At 35.3% G+C, this 17,816-nt stretch overlaps 1 pseudogene; it reads right to left on the reverse strand.

The window, feature by feature from the left end:
- Window positions 1-15,960: 15,960 nt before the first annotated feature.
- Window positions 15,961-17,227, reverse strand: LOC114175376 (uncharacterized; annotated as a pseudogene).
- Between the last annotated feature and the right edge of the window lie 589 nt (window positions 17,228-17,816).

Here is a 17,816-nt window from a genome sequence, read left to right on the forward strand (position 1 = left end):
GCCGCAACACAATTTCATTCATAATTAACCACCCACTCAAAACGCATCGTTTAGATCATGCCACAGCCTCTACAGTTGGGGGTAATTACGTCAGATTGGACTTATTACGATTTAAGGAAAATTAGTGAGTTTTTCTGTTTTTCTTGTCCTTATTGTGATTTTCAGTGAGATAATTTTCTGTTCAAAACTGTATTAATTATTTTTTTCCTTCGTAAAGACTTCGACTTAAACATTATTTCAGAAAATTGGAACCAGTTTCACTCGTATCAATAATATTATAAAAGAGGAATTGGTTTTTGGACAAAAAAGATATTAACTAACTTTGAGAAAGCTTATGTGACTGCGAAATTGTTTGAGAAATCTATGAAGTTGCGTTAACTAAATATAAATTAAATAATTTTTTAGTTAAAAGTTATATAACTTTTTAATTTTTCAAAATACGTAGTTTAATAATTTTCTTCGTCGGATTTACCAAATACAAATTAAAAAATTATCGAATAGTTTTTGTTTTTTTATTAAAAAGTATGTGATCCCAAAATTTCAGATTTTTCACTATAAATAAAAATAGGTAAGACCAAAGGCAATTTTTGGGTTCACCACAAACAAATTTAATAATTTTTCAAATATCAAATAGTTTTTTTCATTGAAAAGTATCTGATCCCTAATTTTCCTTTACAAATTAAAATACGTAGAATCAAGGTTAATTGTTGTTTAGTCCACCAAATTCAAATTAAATAATTTTTTATATAGTTTTTTCATGAAAAACTACGTAATTTCTGATTTTTTATTATAAATGAAAATATGTTGGATCAAGATTAATCTTTGTTTGTCAAATTCACTAAATACAAATTAAATAATTTCAGAAATAATTTTATTATTAAGAACTATGTGATCTCTGATTTTTCATTATGAATGAAAATACGTAAGACAAGGTCAATCCTTGCAAGGATACACCAAAGACAAGTTAAATAGTTTCTAAATTAGTTTTTTCATCAAGAACTACGTTATCCCTAATATTTTATTATAAATTTAAATACGTAGGACCAATGTAAATCCTTGTCGAGATCACCAAATACAAATTAAATAATTTCTCAAATAGTTCTTTTCGGTAAGAACTACACGATCCTTGATTTTCCGTTATAAATGGAAGTACGTAGGCCAAGGTCAAATCCTTGTCAAGTCCACCAAATAGAAATTAAATAACCTCTCAAATTGGTTTTTTATTAAAAACTACGTGATCTTGACTTTTCCATTATATATGGAAAATGCACGACCAATGTCAACCATTGTCGGGTTCACCACATATAAATTAAATAATTTCCCAAATAGTAATTTCGTTACAAGTTATGTGATTCCTGAATTTTCATTATAAATGAAAATACATAGGATCGAGGTCAATCCTAGTTGGATTCACCAAATACAGATTAAATCATTTCTCAAATACCTTTTTCATTGAAAATTGTGTGAGCCCTGATTTTTCAGTATAAATAGAAATGCGTAGGAGCATGATCAATCCTTGTTGGGTTCACTAAATACAAATTAAATAATTTCTTATATAGTTTTTTCATTAAGAACTACGTGATCTCTGGTTTTTTCTATTATAAATGGAAACACGTTGGACCAATGTCAATCTTTGATTGTCAAGTTCACTAAACACAAATTAAATAATTTTTGAAATAATTTTATTATTAAGAATTATGTGATCCCTGATTTTCCATTATAAGTGGAAATACGTAAGACCAAGGTCAATCCTTGTCGGATGCACCAATACAAGTTAAATAGTTTCTATATTAGTTTTTTCATTAAGAACTACGTGATCCCTGATTTTCCATTATAAATTTAAATACGTAGGACCAATGTGAATCCTTGTCGGGATCACCAAATACAAATTACATAATTTCTCAAATAGTTTTTTCATTTAGAAATACGTGATCCTTGATTTTTCGTTATAAATGGAAGTTCGTAGGCTAAGGTCAAATCCTTGTTGAGTCCACCAAATAGAAATTAAATAATCTCTGAAATTGATTTTTTATTAAGAACTATGTGATCCCGACTTTTCCATTATATATGGAAAAACATAAGACCAAAGTCAATCTTTGTCGGATTCATCAAATACAAATTAAATACTTTCTCAAATAGTTTTTTCATTAAGAACTTTGTGATCCTTGATTTTTCATTATAAATTGAAACACGTAGGACTAAGGTCAATCCTTGTCGAGTTCACCAAATACAATTAAATAATTTTCAAAATAGTTTTTTCATTAAGAACTACGTAATCCATAATTTTCCATTATAAATGGAAATACGTATTAAATAAGTCATTAATATATTAAGGTTTAATTATGTTTTTTGCCCCTCAAGTATTGGGCGATTTTGGTTTTCGTCCCTCATTCAAAAGATGAGTTATTTAAGTCCCTAACGTTCTGAAACACATGGAATTGGTCCTCATTTTTTTAACTCCATTAGTTTTATTACAAGGCTAGCAGACAGAGTGCCACGTCAGGATCCCATTTTTAACAGTGTTTAAGTTATGATTGACACGTGGTAAAGAAAGCACAACGTTTGTATTATTAAGCACATTGTAAATAAGTTGCAATTAATTGTAATGTTTAATCTATCATGAGATAAATGAGGAATACATTAGTGATGAGTTAGATTCTGATGTGGACAATGATGACGGTCTTGTTAATGTTGGACCAAAGTTTACAAAGTATAGACAGGAAGATATGAAGAAGGAGTTCAAATTTAAATTGGGAATGAAGTTTGGTTCTTTGAAAGATTTTAAACATGCACTAATGGAGCATAGTGTATTAAATGGTAAAGAAGTTAAATTTGTTAAGAATGACCACAAGAGAGTGAGGGCTGTTTGTAAGAGAAAATGTGGGCTTTTAATTATGGTGAGCAAGGTTGGAGGTAAGCAAACCTTTAGGGTGAAGACACTAGTTGGTGGTTGTAAGACCCGAGAAATTTAAATAATTAAGTAAATAATTATTTAATAAATGCGGGAAGTGGGAACCTTTATGTCATTTAATGCTGGGGTTTATGATGTTGAAGAGTACTAGCTTAAATGGTTGAGAGTACTTAGTTATTATGAATGGACTTGGGTTCGAGTCCAGTTTATGCCTTTGTATGTTATTTTAATAGTTTATTAATTTTAATGATATGCTTAATCGCGATGAGTGATTATAAATTCCTAGATATATAAGAATTATCATGAATCATGAATTGGTTGAATGGTTGTGCATTAACTTGACAATGGTGTGGTTGTTGTTCAAACCTTGGCTTATGCGAAATAAGGTTCCTTTTTGCTAAAATTATTTTTGACATGGATGGGGAGGTGAGAATAATAGGGAGTTAAGTGTGAGGATACTTCTAATCAATCTGCACTAAAAAGAGAGAGCTAAGAGGGTATTTGGAAGTCATTGAACATGGAAAAAGAAGAAGGTGCCAAGGAGTGGGATTTTACTATCATCAAGGATCACACTCTTTGCAAATTGGAAGCGAGGAAATCAGGTTACGAGGGTTGCATTTCGTGCTTTAACCTTTAATTATATAATTGCGTAATGTATGTGATGCATTTGTGTTTTATTTCTGCCAATTTTATATATTTTTTTCGTGTTTCTGGAATTTTCCAAAAACCACCTAGCGGTAATGAAGGCCCGCCAAGCGACACATGATGTTTGAACTAAGATTTTGGGTGCTTGATAATCTCTTGATTTGGGATGCAAGTTAATAGAAATTGAATTATCAAGCTCTTGCTTTGAAGATATATTAATTATGTGATGTTTTTCATCGTATAATGCGTGAATATAATGCCTTTGCATGATAAATTCTCCATGTGTTCGCGTTTCTGGAAAATTTCCAGAAACTGCCTGGCGGGCCTTCAAAGTCGTTAGGCGACTCATGTTAAAACAACCCAATTTCTGAGTTTCTATTAAGAACAGCCTAGCGGTGAAGAGATGATGCCAGACGATGCGTACTGGTGTTCTTTTCATGAAAAAGCGTTGTTTTCCATACTTTTCGCGCAACAGGAACCGCCGTGTGCTGGTTTTATACCGCCAGGCGCCAGGTTCCTGATTTCTAGGTGCCACTGTTTTTCTGGTTTGCACAGGTTTCGTAAAATTGCATTTCCTAGTTCGTTAACTGTCCAATGTAGGTGAAATTTTGACAGGTGGTCTATAATATGTAGTTCTTCACTTTTGACGGTGGAGAATTGATTTGTAGGTCAGTAGCTAGAGATATATGTTACTCATTATTGCTGCTTTTGCAGTTTTTAAAATGCATGAATAAGCTCTTGACAATTACAAGTAACTTCTAATGAAGCATGATTGGGTTATGTTGTAAGTCTCTATGAATTTGAATGTTCCTTTGGGTTAGTCACATGTTGAGAATTGGTTTATTGGTGAATGCATGTGTGTCAATATAAATTAACTTGTTGCATAAGAGAGGCGATAATGCTATATTAATTTGCATAGGTGAATAGGATCACGTGCTTAAGTTGTCAGCGTGTTGTCGCTTTATATTTCTTTGAGCATATGTTATTCATAAGTTGGATTTGAATGCTAGCATGGATTTAAATGTAGAATATATATATATATATATATATATATATGTGGGGATTGATGCATATGATATATGGTGATACTTGTGTACGCGTATGATGAAGCCATCTAAATTGAGATTGTGCATGGGAGTCATGTTGAATTTTGGAAGCCAATATTCTTGATTGTGGATATGAATAGTTATAAGAGTAAGATTGATTTTACTTTGTTATGGGTGCTTAAAAACCAGTATTGTGCAAGTACTGGTGTAGCGCCTGGCGGTGGTGTTTGACCGCCAGGCGATAGCTACAAAATTAGTAGAGTATTGAAGCGTGTGGCGCTTGGTGGTAAGGATTGTCCCGCCAGGCGATACTTGCAGAAACAATAGCATAATGTCCCCCGCCAGGCGCTTGGTTCCTAGCGGCACGTGTCCCCCGCCAGGCGGTCTGGAAGCGAGTTTCGCATGGCGGCTTTGAAGCAGTGCCAGATGATGATGTAAAGGCACAAACTTTGTTTGCTTTGGATGTGCGTGATCTACAAAGCTTTGGTGATACCTCAAAGGTCGGCTTGTTGGGTTCCTTGAGTTGTGGCTCGGAACGTATCCCTTGAGTTGTGATTCGAGATAGGGGTTAAGCACGTGGAATTCCTTGAGTTGTGGCTCGAGATGACGAATGAACATAAGGAACTCTTGAGTTGTGGCTCAGGTTAGCGAGTGTTGCCGATGTGAGTGAGCGTGTTATGGCACGTACGGCGGGTCCAGATAGATTGCCCTCCTTGGTATGAGAGCAACGAGTTTGGTAGTCTTGGGATGTTATGAATGTTATTTGTATTGGGAAATCCACCTAGCGTTACAGAGTGTGGCCCGTAGCATGGTTTTCCGCACGTGCTCTACCAGTTGTGGCTGGTAGGTGTGGCAGTAAGACATCTTGAGGTACTCATCAGAAGACGTAGAACACGAGTAACATGGTGTTGGCCATGTGATATGGAATCAAAGGATGAAATTCCTTTGGTGTGTTTGTATGTATATATATGTTATATATATATATATATATGATTGTTTAATTGTTAGCTCAGCCTATCTGTTTGTGTTTGGCGATGATCGTGTACGCGGTACACAGAAGTAGATGATGTTGCAAGTGGATCTGGTGAGGCATAGAGCTGAAGCGGGACTAGTATGGGAGAAAAGAATTTTCTGAGTTTTATGTTTTATGTTTCTAAATAAATTATAATATTTTATATTACTAGACTTTGATGATTGTAATGAAGTTTATAATTATGGTTTTAAAGTTTATTCTATGATGAATGAAAGTTTTAAATTTCCCACATTTTGGGGAATCACAGTTATATTAAATGAGGTTTTAATACTATTTTATTATATTTTATTTAAAACTCGTAATATTCGGGCGGGATGTTACAGTGGTCATAAATGTGGACAGGTTTTTGGTAACAAAAATGCTAATAAGGACTGGATTGCTCAGGTTTTAATAGACAGATTCATGAATGTGGGTTTAATGATAGTGAATCAAATTATTGATGAAATAAAGAAGACATACAATGTTGGCATAACTGCTTGGAAGGCTGGAAAAGCAAAACAAATAGCAATGGACTGTTTGATGGAGTATGGACAACGTCAGTACAACCATTTATTTGATTATGTTGGTGAATTGTTGAGAGTTAAAGCTAGAACTTTCAAGGTTAAAACCAATCAACCACAACCCATTTTGCCACCAAGATTTGGAAGTTTCTATATGTGCTTAGATGGTTGTAAGCAGGGGTTTCTGGCTAGGTGTAGACCCTTCATTGGTGTTGACGGTTGCCACTTGAAGACAACTTATGGTGGTCAATTACTGGTTGTAGTTAGTAGGGATCCCAATGACCAATACTTCTAATTAGGCTTTGTTGTTGTTGAAAACGAATGCAAGGAGACGTGGAGATGGTTTTTGACACTGCTATTATAGGATATTGGTGACATTGATAATCATCGTTGAGTGTTCATTTCAGACCAACAAAAGGTAAGGCACAAAAATAATATTGTTTTTAATGGATTTAAAATGGCTTAATTACTCGGATCATACCCATTTTGGTTTGAAAATTTCAAAATGGTACCCACTTTGAACTTTGTCTCAATTTAGTACCCAAATTCGTAATGTGCATCAATGTAGTACCCTCCGTTAAGTCTTCGCAAACGCCGTTAACTACCTTGTCACGTGTCAGCCTCTGGTTTTTTTAATTTTTTTAATTTTTTTTAATTTTTTTAATTTTTTTAATTTTTTTTTTTAAAAAAAATTGCCATGTGTCAAATCCTTGATGTGACACGTGACATTGTAAGTGACACGTGGCAAGGTATCGCCACGTGGCAAGGTATCGCCACATGACAAGGTATCGCCACGTGGCAAGGTACTTGCCAAATGTCATTGTCTTCATTTCAACTTAGTCCTTATATATGTCTATTTGTTTCAATTTAGTACCCATATATGTTTATTTGTTTCAATTTAGTACCCGCTCTATTTATTTCAATTTAGTACCCACTCTATTTGTTTCAATTTTGTCTGAATATTTTTTTACAAAATAGAGAAATATTGTGTCTCCCTTGAGACCAAATTTATTATTTATATAAATGTTATATTTATATTTATTATTGAAAATGACTTATAAAATTAAGTATTGAAATTTATATTAAAGTTAATAGTAAAAGTTATGAATAACAAATTTACCAAAACTTTGTTATTCATAAGTATAACAAATATCATTGTAACAAAACATAAATATGTTATTCATGACTTTTACCATTAACTTTAATATAAATTTCAATACTTAATTTTATAACTAATTTTTAGTAACAAATATCTCCATTTTAAAAAAAAATATTTGAACAAAATTCAAACAAATAGAGCAAGTACTAAATTGAAACAAATAAACATATATGGGTACTAAATTGAAACAAATAGACACATGTGGAGACTAAATTGAAATCAAGACAATGACATTTGGCAGGTACCTTGCCATGTGGCGATACCTTGCCATGTGTCACGGACAATGCCACATGTCACATCAAGGATTTAACACGTGGCAATTTAAAAAAAAATTAAAAATTTAAAAATTTAAAAAAACCAGAGGCTAACACATGGCAAGGTAGTTAACGGCGTTTGCGAAGACTTAACGAAGGGTACTACATTGATGCAATAATCAAAATTGGGTACTGAATTGAGACAAAGTTCAAAGTGGGTACCATTTTGAAATTTTTGAACCAAAATGGGTATGATCTGAGTAATTAAACCATTTAAAATTAATTGACTGAATATTCTAATTCAGTATTACATTTATTTGCAGGGACTTATTACTGTATTTGATGAGATTTTGAATGGTGTTGAACATTGTTTCTGTCTGAGGCACCTATACAACAATTTTAAGAAGAAATTTGGTGGTGGTGTAGTCATCAGAGACCTTATGATGGGGGTAGCAAAGGCTACTTTTTACGCAGGATGGGGAAAAAATGGGTGAGCTGATAAGTTTAAATATGGATGCTTATAACTGGTTAATTGTCATTCCTACCAAATCATGGTGTAAACATGCATTCAACATTTACCCTAGATGTGATGTGTTAATGAATAACCTATATGAGTCATTTAATAGCACTATTTTACTGGCTAGAGATAAACCAGTTATTAGCATGATGGAATAGATTAGATCATACATAATGAGTAGATTTGCAACACTTAGAGAGAAATTGAATGCATATCCGAGAAATGTAATGCCTAGAACCCAAAAAAGGCTTGATAGGGAAGTGGAAAAAAGTGGAATTGGCTTCATGTGTGGGCAGGGGATGCTAAAGTGACACAAGGATTCACAATGGAAAAGTTTGTGGTTGATCTAAGTAAGCATAGTTGCAGATGTTATTTTTGGGATTTGACGAGTATACCTTGTAGACATGCTGTGGCAGTAATTAACTATAAGATAGAAAATCCTGAGGCTTATGTCCATGCATATTACAAAAGAGATGCCTATCAAGCTTGTTATGGCCTTGAAATTACCCCAATCAATGGATAACAACTTTGGCAAAAAAGTAATCAACCTGAACTACTTCCCCTAATTTACAAAACCCCACCTGACAGACCCAAAAAACTACGAAGAAGGGAAGTTGATGAACATGTCAGTCATTCCAAACTCTCAAAGAAAAAGATCATGGGAAAGTGCAGTAGGTGTAACCAATATGGTCATAATATCAGAAGTTGTATAAAGGGCATGAGAAGGTAAATATTCATCTATACTTTCTTTCAATTAATGATTTTGTACAAACAGAAATCTGAATGTTGAATACATACCCAATTGACAGGGAAACACCCAAAGGACTCAAACTGGCAATGGAGCTACCAACGGTGCAGGCCCATCTAACCAAAGCTCAACTAGTAGAAGGAGATCCATAGCCACGGTTGCAGCCAACAGGATCCAAGGAGAAAGAGCACCAACACAGACAAGAAGCATGGTGGCACAAGTATTAGGTTTTCAAGTAAGTAGTAATACAACGTCTGCACAACGCACGTGAAATTGAATGAAGATCCAAACTTTTTTGTTGCTTTATTACAGAATTCTGTAATAGACAATTACTTTTAACACATTGAGCATAGGGATGGTGGACCACTATTTTGTTTTGGAGCCCTACTATTTTGTTGCTTTATTATACTTTGCAGTGTTGTAGTTAAAGATGTGGATCACTTTGTTTGTTATTGAATACTTTATTCATTGCAATAACAAGGACCACTTTTGCATTATTGTATTTAATTGAGAAAAATGGATGAGTGCTCTAGTAAACATGATGATATTGGATAAATTATAAAACTTAATTCAGTCCTAATTTGCTGCATTAAAAGATTGAATTGGTGTAAAATGCATACCATTTTTTATCTCCTATCACTGATTCTTATGCAACAATATTGGTTTATAGACCCCTGGATATGGCAAATATAAGCCACTGATTCTAATTTGAATATGCTTGTATAGACCCTTTAAATACAAAATGTTTACAGAAACAACCATCAATTTTCACTGATATCATTTTTCCACTCCAGTAACGAGCCTCAATAATATTCTAGATCCCATTGGTTATGGCAAGGTCAAAATTACAAAGCAGAATCAACCAAACTCAGAAAGCTTAATCAACCACTAAGAACACTTCAAATATAAGGCATTGGGCAATTGAATGGCATGCAATACTCATATAATTAGTAATACCATTTTCATGATTACAAAATAATTCCCTAGAAATATATAACCAATCATTGCTACACCTACCAATTGAAGGAGTTTCCCTAATACTACTACGAAAACTGATTACAATTAAACTTGAACAAAAACATAACCACAAATACAATTGAAGAAGCCCATGATAGTACAAATAAAAGTTGCAGCAATTTCCCAAATCTTTTCTCTTTTTGCAATTTCCTCTTCAACTTCTCGTTTTTCTTAATCAAGTCCAGTATCACTTTCTCCTTTTCCAAACAAACTTCGTCTTCTTCAACTCTTTTCCCTACGCTAGCTTCAAATTCAGATTCTTCACCTTCACCTCTACATTCCTTTTAATTAACCCATTGAAAATAATTACAATGTGAATTGGACTGCAAAAAATTGAAACCATTATAACAGACACCAAAAAAGCTCGAGTAAAAGAAAAGCAATTTGTCACTTACAGCCCAATTTTTGCATCTCCAAAATAACTTGCCCTTGTTCTTCACAGTACCTGCCTTTAGGAGCAACAATCGTTCCCCACACCCACACACTTTCGATGCTATTTCAGAACACGACGCTGAACTTTGCGAAATTTTTGAACCATTTTTCCTTTGCCTACAATCAATTCTCGAACTACCAATCTTCATCACTACAGAACACTGTAACAAAAGCCAATGTGGTCACCTACGTTTCCCCCACACCAAAATGATCTCCTCAAGCTCCTCACTAGGGATCCTATCTCACAATTCAAAATTTAGGGTTTCAAATATTAACCTCAGACCCCCTTTTAATTAGAACCAATTCCATGTCAATTGGTGACATGTGTTTACTGTAGCTTAAGTGAAAGTTAAAAATGGGATCCTGACGTGGCACTCTATTTGCCAGCTTTGTAATAAAACTAACGGAGTTAAAAAATGAGGACCAAAACCAAAATCTCCCAATAATTGAGGGACGAAAAACATAATTAACCCATATATTAATTAGACGACTCTAGCAATATAAATTAGTTAAGTATTTCTATGCACAAATTAGGCTAATTATTAATACACATTAGATAAGTCTTTTCATTCACTTATTAGATGAATATTATAATACACATTAGATGATTTTGTTCGTGCATTTATTAGATGAGTATAACGAAAAACATTATACGGGCCTAACAATACATATTAGAGAAGTCTATTCATATACTAATTAAACGAGTATTGCAAAAAACATCAGATGATTCATTCCATATATTGATCAAATGAGTCTAAGAATACATATTAGACGAATATGTTTATACATTGATTAAAAAGTATGCCTGGAAATACGCTTATACTGCTCTGAAAATCATCAAAGAGTATGCCTGGAAGGCATTTAGCGAAGATATCAACAATTTGGTAGCAGGACAGAACATGAAGGACACGGACTTCGCCACGGGCTACTTTTTCACGAACAAAGTGAATGTCCATCTCAATGTATTTTGTGCGGTGATCTTGTACAAGATTACTTGATAGATAAATGACACCCACATTATCACAATATACCATTGTAGCTTTGTGAATTGGGAAATGAAGCTCAATAAGGAGGTTCCTAATCCAACAAGATTCAGAAATAACATTAATAACTCCTCTATATTCAGCCTCGACACTAGAGCAAGATAATGTAGGTTGTCATTTGGACGACCATGAAATCAAGTTATCATTGAAGAAAACAGAATATCTGGAGGTAGAACGTCTAGTATCGAGACAGTCACCCCAATCTGCATATGTGTAAGAGAGGAGCGTGGTAATAGTTGATTTATACAAATGCAGACCAAAATCAGCAGTACCTTTAAGGCAACGTAATATACGTTTGAGAGCATTCATGTGCTTCTCCTTGGGATCATGCATATGAAGACAAATTTGTTGCACTGCATCAGAAATGCTAGGCCTTGTGAGAGTAAAATATTGCAATGTGCTTGCAAGACGTCTATATTTAGTAGGATCCTCATAGGGAATGTCATTACATGCGCCAAGTTTGGGCTTCGTATCAACCGGTGTGGGATAAGGTTTACAATTAGTCATCCTTGCTCTTTAAAGAATTTATTCTACATACTTTTGTAGTGAAAGAAACACACCGACTGCATCACGGTTAACTGCAAATCCCTAAAAATAACTAAGTGGATCAAGATCCTTCATAGCGAAGTACTCAAGGATGACATAACTGATTTTCGAAGAGAATGAGAGGATGCGATCATGATAATATCATCAACATACAACAAAATATATGCAATATCAGACTCCTTATGATAGATGAATAATGAATGATCAGATTTACTATGATTGAAACCGAGCATGGTCACATAGTTTGCAAACCGTTAGTACCAGGCACAAGGGGCTTGCTTTAGGCCATAGAGTGATTGCTTTAACAAACAAACATATTCAGAATGATAGGTGTAAGACCCGTGAAAATTAAATAATTAAATAAATAATTATTTAATAAATGCGGGTAATAGGAGCCTTATGGCATTTAATGTTATTTGTGGTGACATAGAAAAGTATTAGCTCAAGTGGTTGAGAGTACTTTAATGTGTGAAAGGACTTGGGTTCAAGTCCTATGTATGTCATGTAGGTGTTATTTGATTCATTATTAATTTTCATAATATGCATGATTGTGTTGGGTGATAACATAATTATAGAATTAGAGGAATTAACACAAACATGACTTGGTTGAATTGGTTGTGCCTTATAATAGTGGTCTGAATGTGAAAGGGTAGGAAAACCCTAGAGGTAATGGGCAGCCAAGGGAGAGCAAAGGAGGGTTCTTAGACATCACAAAGCCAAGGTTAGACAACCATTTGAAGCAAGGATTTTCAGGTTAGAGGAGCTCTTTTGCATGTCTATATGATTACTAATTTTATGCCCTTTGTAATGCATGTATGAAGATGTTTGGCTATGAATTTTCGTGTTATATGTGATGCGAATTAGGGGTTGGAGTGCTTTGATAGGGTTTGAACGAAATTCTTACAAAATTGTATGAATCAGATGGGTTATTACATTTTATGAATTTATGGATTGTTATGGTTTAAACTCAATAAAATGGGAATTGTGTTGGTTTGTATTTATGCCGTAAGTTTGTGCCTGTTTCCAAATTGTAAGGTATGGGTTTTGGGGATATGAATTGGGCATGGTTTGTGGTTTTTCATGTGTATAACAGTGGAAAGGTCTGGTATTCTTGCTCAACGAGAAAACCAGAAATGCAAGAATGGTTGTACGCGAGCATCTCGCTCAGACGAGTGTATCTCGCCCAAGCGAGAACCCGTAAGGGTTGTGTGGTTCTGCTTGGGCACCTCGCTCAAACGGAGTGTTTTATGGTTGTGAATGAATTGCATGATTTCATTACTGAGTACCAAGAATTTTCATGCTAAACCTTATTTGAATTAAAGATGGGTTATTTTGGTATGTTTTGGAAAGCATCTTATACCATTGTGTGAATATATTAGGGGTTTTTTGTTTTGCATGATTGTCTGTATCAATCTTGAATTTTCTGAGTGGTCAACTAGAGTTGGAACATGTTTATGCAAATTGTCACTGATATTGGATTGTTTGGTGATGTTGGGAACATGGTTTGGTAACTGTTTCTGCTTTGTGCGTGCGTAAACAGGAATTCCATCTGCTAATCTCGCTCAGGCGAGCTAGGCTCGCCTAGACGAGAGTTGCATAGTTTTGACCCTGGTTCTGTTTGAGCCACTCGCTTAGGCGGAGGTTAAGTTTTTGGGCGACAGAGACTCTCGCTCAAGCGAGAGTTTCTCGCTTAAGCGGGAAGTCGTGCAGGGCTTTGTAGTTTGGCTTAACTCGCCGCCTAGGCAAGCGTTTTGGTGTAGGCGAAGGGCGATCTCGCCCAGGTGAGTAGAGGCTCACTTAAGCGAGACAGGCCTGTTCGGTTAAGCTAAGGCTTCTAGCCCAAGCGAGTTTAGTGTAGTTTGTGAGTATTGTTTGTATGCATTGATGCGAACGTGGATCAGGAGATGTTGTGTCATGAACGGGTAGGTTCATGGATGGTGGTTAAGCTCACCCTTTTTGTTTGTGTATGGCGATGATCGTGTGATTCGTTACACGGGAGCAAATGATGGTACAGGCGAGGCTGAGGATGCCCAGACAACAGAGTGAGGGCTAGTTGAGATTAGATATAGGAATTCTACTATGTTTTCTTATTTTATTTGGAACATTGGAACTTTAAATGACTTTGATTTAATTTCCTTTGGATTATGTAGTATTGAATATTAAATTTTAATTTTTCCCGTGTTGGGAATAATAATATGGTGACGTCTTAATTTCTTTTTCGTTATTTAATTATTTAATCAAGTAATATTCCTTAGGGATATTACAAGAGGAATCTATAAAACCCATGGATTGATGCATATAAACCGTTTCATTGAGACTGCCATGTAAAAAAGCATTTTTTACATCTAATTGATGAATAGGACATGATTGTGATAAAGCAATGCTCAAAACAATTTGAATGGTCGTCGACTTCACTATGGGGTTGAATGTTTCGTCACAATCTACTCCTTTCATTTGTGACCTGCCATCACCTACAAGATGGACTTTATGCCACTCAAAAGAACCATCAGAGTTGTGTTTGTGTCGAAAAATCCATATAGACTGAATTATATTCACATTAGGGGGACGAGGTACCAACTCCCATGTCTTATTTTTAATTAGAGCATTATATTCATCAATCATGGCATATTTCCAATTTGGGTCATGAAGAACACTTGCCATATTTTTAGGCAAAGGTGAAATAGAGGTGGAGGTCAAAGCACTCAAATTATGGGTATATTTGGGGTTTGGTTTAAGGATGTCGTGTTGACTACAAGTGGTCATATGGTGAGACCTGCGATTATTTAAGATGGGCTGATGGGTGGATGTCCGAGAAGAGGAAGGGGTCATGGGTGAGTTTGAAGGAGACATTGGTCAAAAGCTTAGGCTTGGATCTGTGATGGGTGCCATAACAGGAAGAGTGAGTTGTAGTATTGGAGTTGGTGGGACAGGTGTGCATAAGTGATGAAGGAAGTGTGGAGAGGTGTCGTCACTTAAAGGGTCATACATAGTTGGAGATGGATCATGTATTTTTGAGAAAGGAAATTGTGTCTCATCGAAAATTACATGTCGAGAAATAATTATCTTTTTACTTCAAAGATCAAAACACTTGTAACCACGATGGTTTGATGGGTAGCCTAGAAATGCACAAGGGGTGGACCAGGCTTGTAACTTATGAATTGTAGGGGAGGAAAATAGTGGATAGCAAAGGCAACCAAAGACATAAAGATGGGAATAGAGGGGATTTTTCTGATAAAGGATTTGTGTCGGGGAAAGATATACTAGAACTTTGGTTGGAAGAATGTTTAGGAGATACGTGGCCATTGAAAGGGTATGGTGCCAAAAAGAAGGTGGCATGGATAAGTGTGCTAATAAGGTTCGAACAATGTTGTTAATTGATTTAATTGTCTGTTCAGCTTTGCCATTTTGAGGAGAGGTGTGAGGGCAAGAAAACCGAAATTGCATTCCACTTTGGTGACATAAATTTTGAAATGGACTATTATCAAATTCCCTTCCATTATCACATTGGAAATTCTTGATGTCTCTTTCAAATTGGGTGTTAATAAGAGTTTTAAATGATTGAAAAACGAAAAAAACTTGTGATTTTTTAGAAATGGGAAAAGTCCATAAGAATTTGATAAAGTCATGAAGAAACAATACATAGTATCGATAACCAGAAGAGCTAGATATAGGGGAAGTCTAAATATCACTGTGAATAATGTCAAATGGTAATTTAGTGAATGAACAAGAGGCATGAAACGACAATTGCACATGTTTATCAAGAGGACAAGATGTGCAAAAACTGTTACTGCTTTTATTACTATTAATAAAATTTTGATGACGAAGAAAACTAAGAATAGTAGCTTCTGGATGGCCTAAATGATTGTGCCACAAATTGTAAGACAAAGCAGTAAAGGTGGAAGGAAATGTTGGTGGAGATATGACATGATTTTTGGGAAGGATGGGGTAGAGATCCCCTGAGTTGTTACACCTCATTAGATGGTTCCCCATTCGCAAATCCTTCATAGAAAATTCAAAAGGATCAAACTCAACAGAAACCAAATTGTCAGTTGTAAATTGTCAAACAGATACAAGGTTTTTAATGAGTTTTGGTGCATGCAACCCATTGTTTAAGTGTAAAGGAGGGTTGGTGGGGATAGTGTAGTGTTTCCATGACCACGGATAGGAATTAAATGACCATTACCAACAACAACATTATGATATTTGCTTGAATAAAAATAAGAGGATAGTGTACTTTGATCCGTCGTCATATGAGAGGTAACACTAGTGTCCATGTACCAATTCTCATCCGGTGGAGAGAGGGTAAGGGTATGCATAATGTCTGTAGGTGTGTTTACAACATGAGGTGGTGCTACTGATGTATTGTATGCTTGTTGTGGTGATCTTGGTCCAAGAATACTAGTTTGACTAGGAGGTCTAGGTTTCCACGAAGTTGTTGGATAAGGACAAAGAGGATGGGCCCATTCAGCCCAATGATTAAGGAAGGGATGAGGATATGGTGGGTAGGCTTGGTATTGCGACTGCTTGTGTGCTGCACCACCTCGTCTAGCATCTGCACCCCGCCATCGTTGCGTCCGCCTCTACCACCGCGATTGTTGTTGCCTCGGCCTCGATTGTTTCGCTTACCTCAGTTGGTATTATGATGTCCCTATGAAGGAGTATTGTGGTTGGTATATTGTTGTGACTATAAGGGGGAGTTGTCATCCATAGTTACGAGGGCGGTGGAACTAGATGCACGAGCTGCTTGCTCTTGAATCGTGGTTTCTTCCAACTTCAATTGTGAGCATGCGATAGCAAGATTGAGCAAGTTATCCTTGCTGCATAACCGTGACAAAACCAGTATAGGCTTCGATTAAGCCAACAAGCAAGCGAAGTACTAAATGTTGATCTGAAACAAGAGCCCCAACATTGGATAATTGGTCAGCAAGAGATTTGAGTCGATTGCAATAGGCAGAGGCCATTGAGAAATCCGCCAAACTTGTGTTTGTGAACTGAGTTTCAAGATATACTGCCCTATAGTTTTTGTTATCTTGAAATAAGTCAACGACATGCTGCCAAGCATTTTCGGCAGAGTCATCAGCCACAAGGGTCTGTGTGAGAATATCAGGAGAAATAGTGGCATAAATCCACTAGAGTACAACAACATCAAGGCGTGTCCATAGTGAGAGATCAACGACCTTGGTTCTTTGGTACTCTGCTATGGTTGTTTCATCCTTGGGGGATGATATGTTCAAGCACAAAATGAATTTTAGCTTGAACCTTAAATAAGGTTGTCGATGAGTGATATTGGCTTGTTTCCATGTCCAAGTTAATAGAAATAAGATGTTTCACATTGGTGACAGCTAGGGCGGAGTGATATTTGGAAGTTTCAGCCATTGATGGGCAACAGTAGAAGGAAAAAAATGTTGAGAAGGAGAAGGGAAGTGACGACTAGGTTTATTAGGATTGGAGGAAGGTAACCTAATTTGATACCATGTACGAAATTATCCGTGCTTTTCATATTCATTGACAAGGAATATATACAAATTAAAGTTATAATTTAGGCTGTTGTTATAATTGACAGGCTATTATTTAGGCTAACTAATGCTGCAGAATATACTCAAAATAATAACAAATTATTTGGCATAATAATATCTATCAATACATATCTTAAAATTCATGAATATTTGTCAATTGTATTTTGTATTAATTTTTGGGTGCCTATTTGATCATGGTTGATGACCAATTTTAGTTTGTGTAACTTGAAGACCATTGCGAAATGTTGGAAAAATTTTATGAAATTTAAGATATGTTTTTTAAAATTAATATGTACCAATAAACTAAAAAAAAGTGAATCTTCTTGAATGGGATATGGTCACACCTTGAAAAAAAAGGTGAGGTCATCATTCATTTAAAGGTTACATAAATTATTCAAACAATTGGATTAATTTACCACACCAATACATATCATACGAGTTTAGTGTTG

This window comes from Vigna unguiculata, chromosome 3 (assembly GCF_037176805.1).
Source record: "Vigna unguiculata cultivar grain cowpea cultivar isolate G323 ecotype 2 chromosome 3, ASM3717680v1, whole genome shotgun sequence".
Classification (NCBI taxonomy): Eukaryota; Viridiplantae; Streptophyta; class Magnoliopsida; order Fabales; family Fabaceae; genus Vigna; species Vigna unguiculata.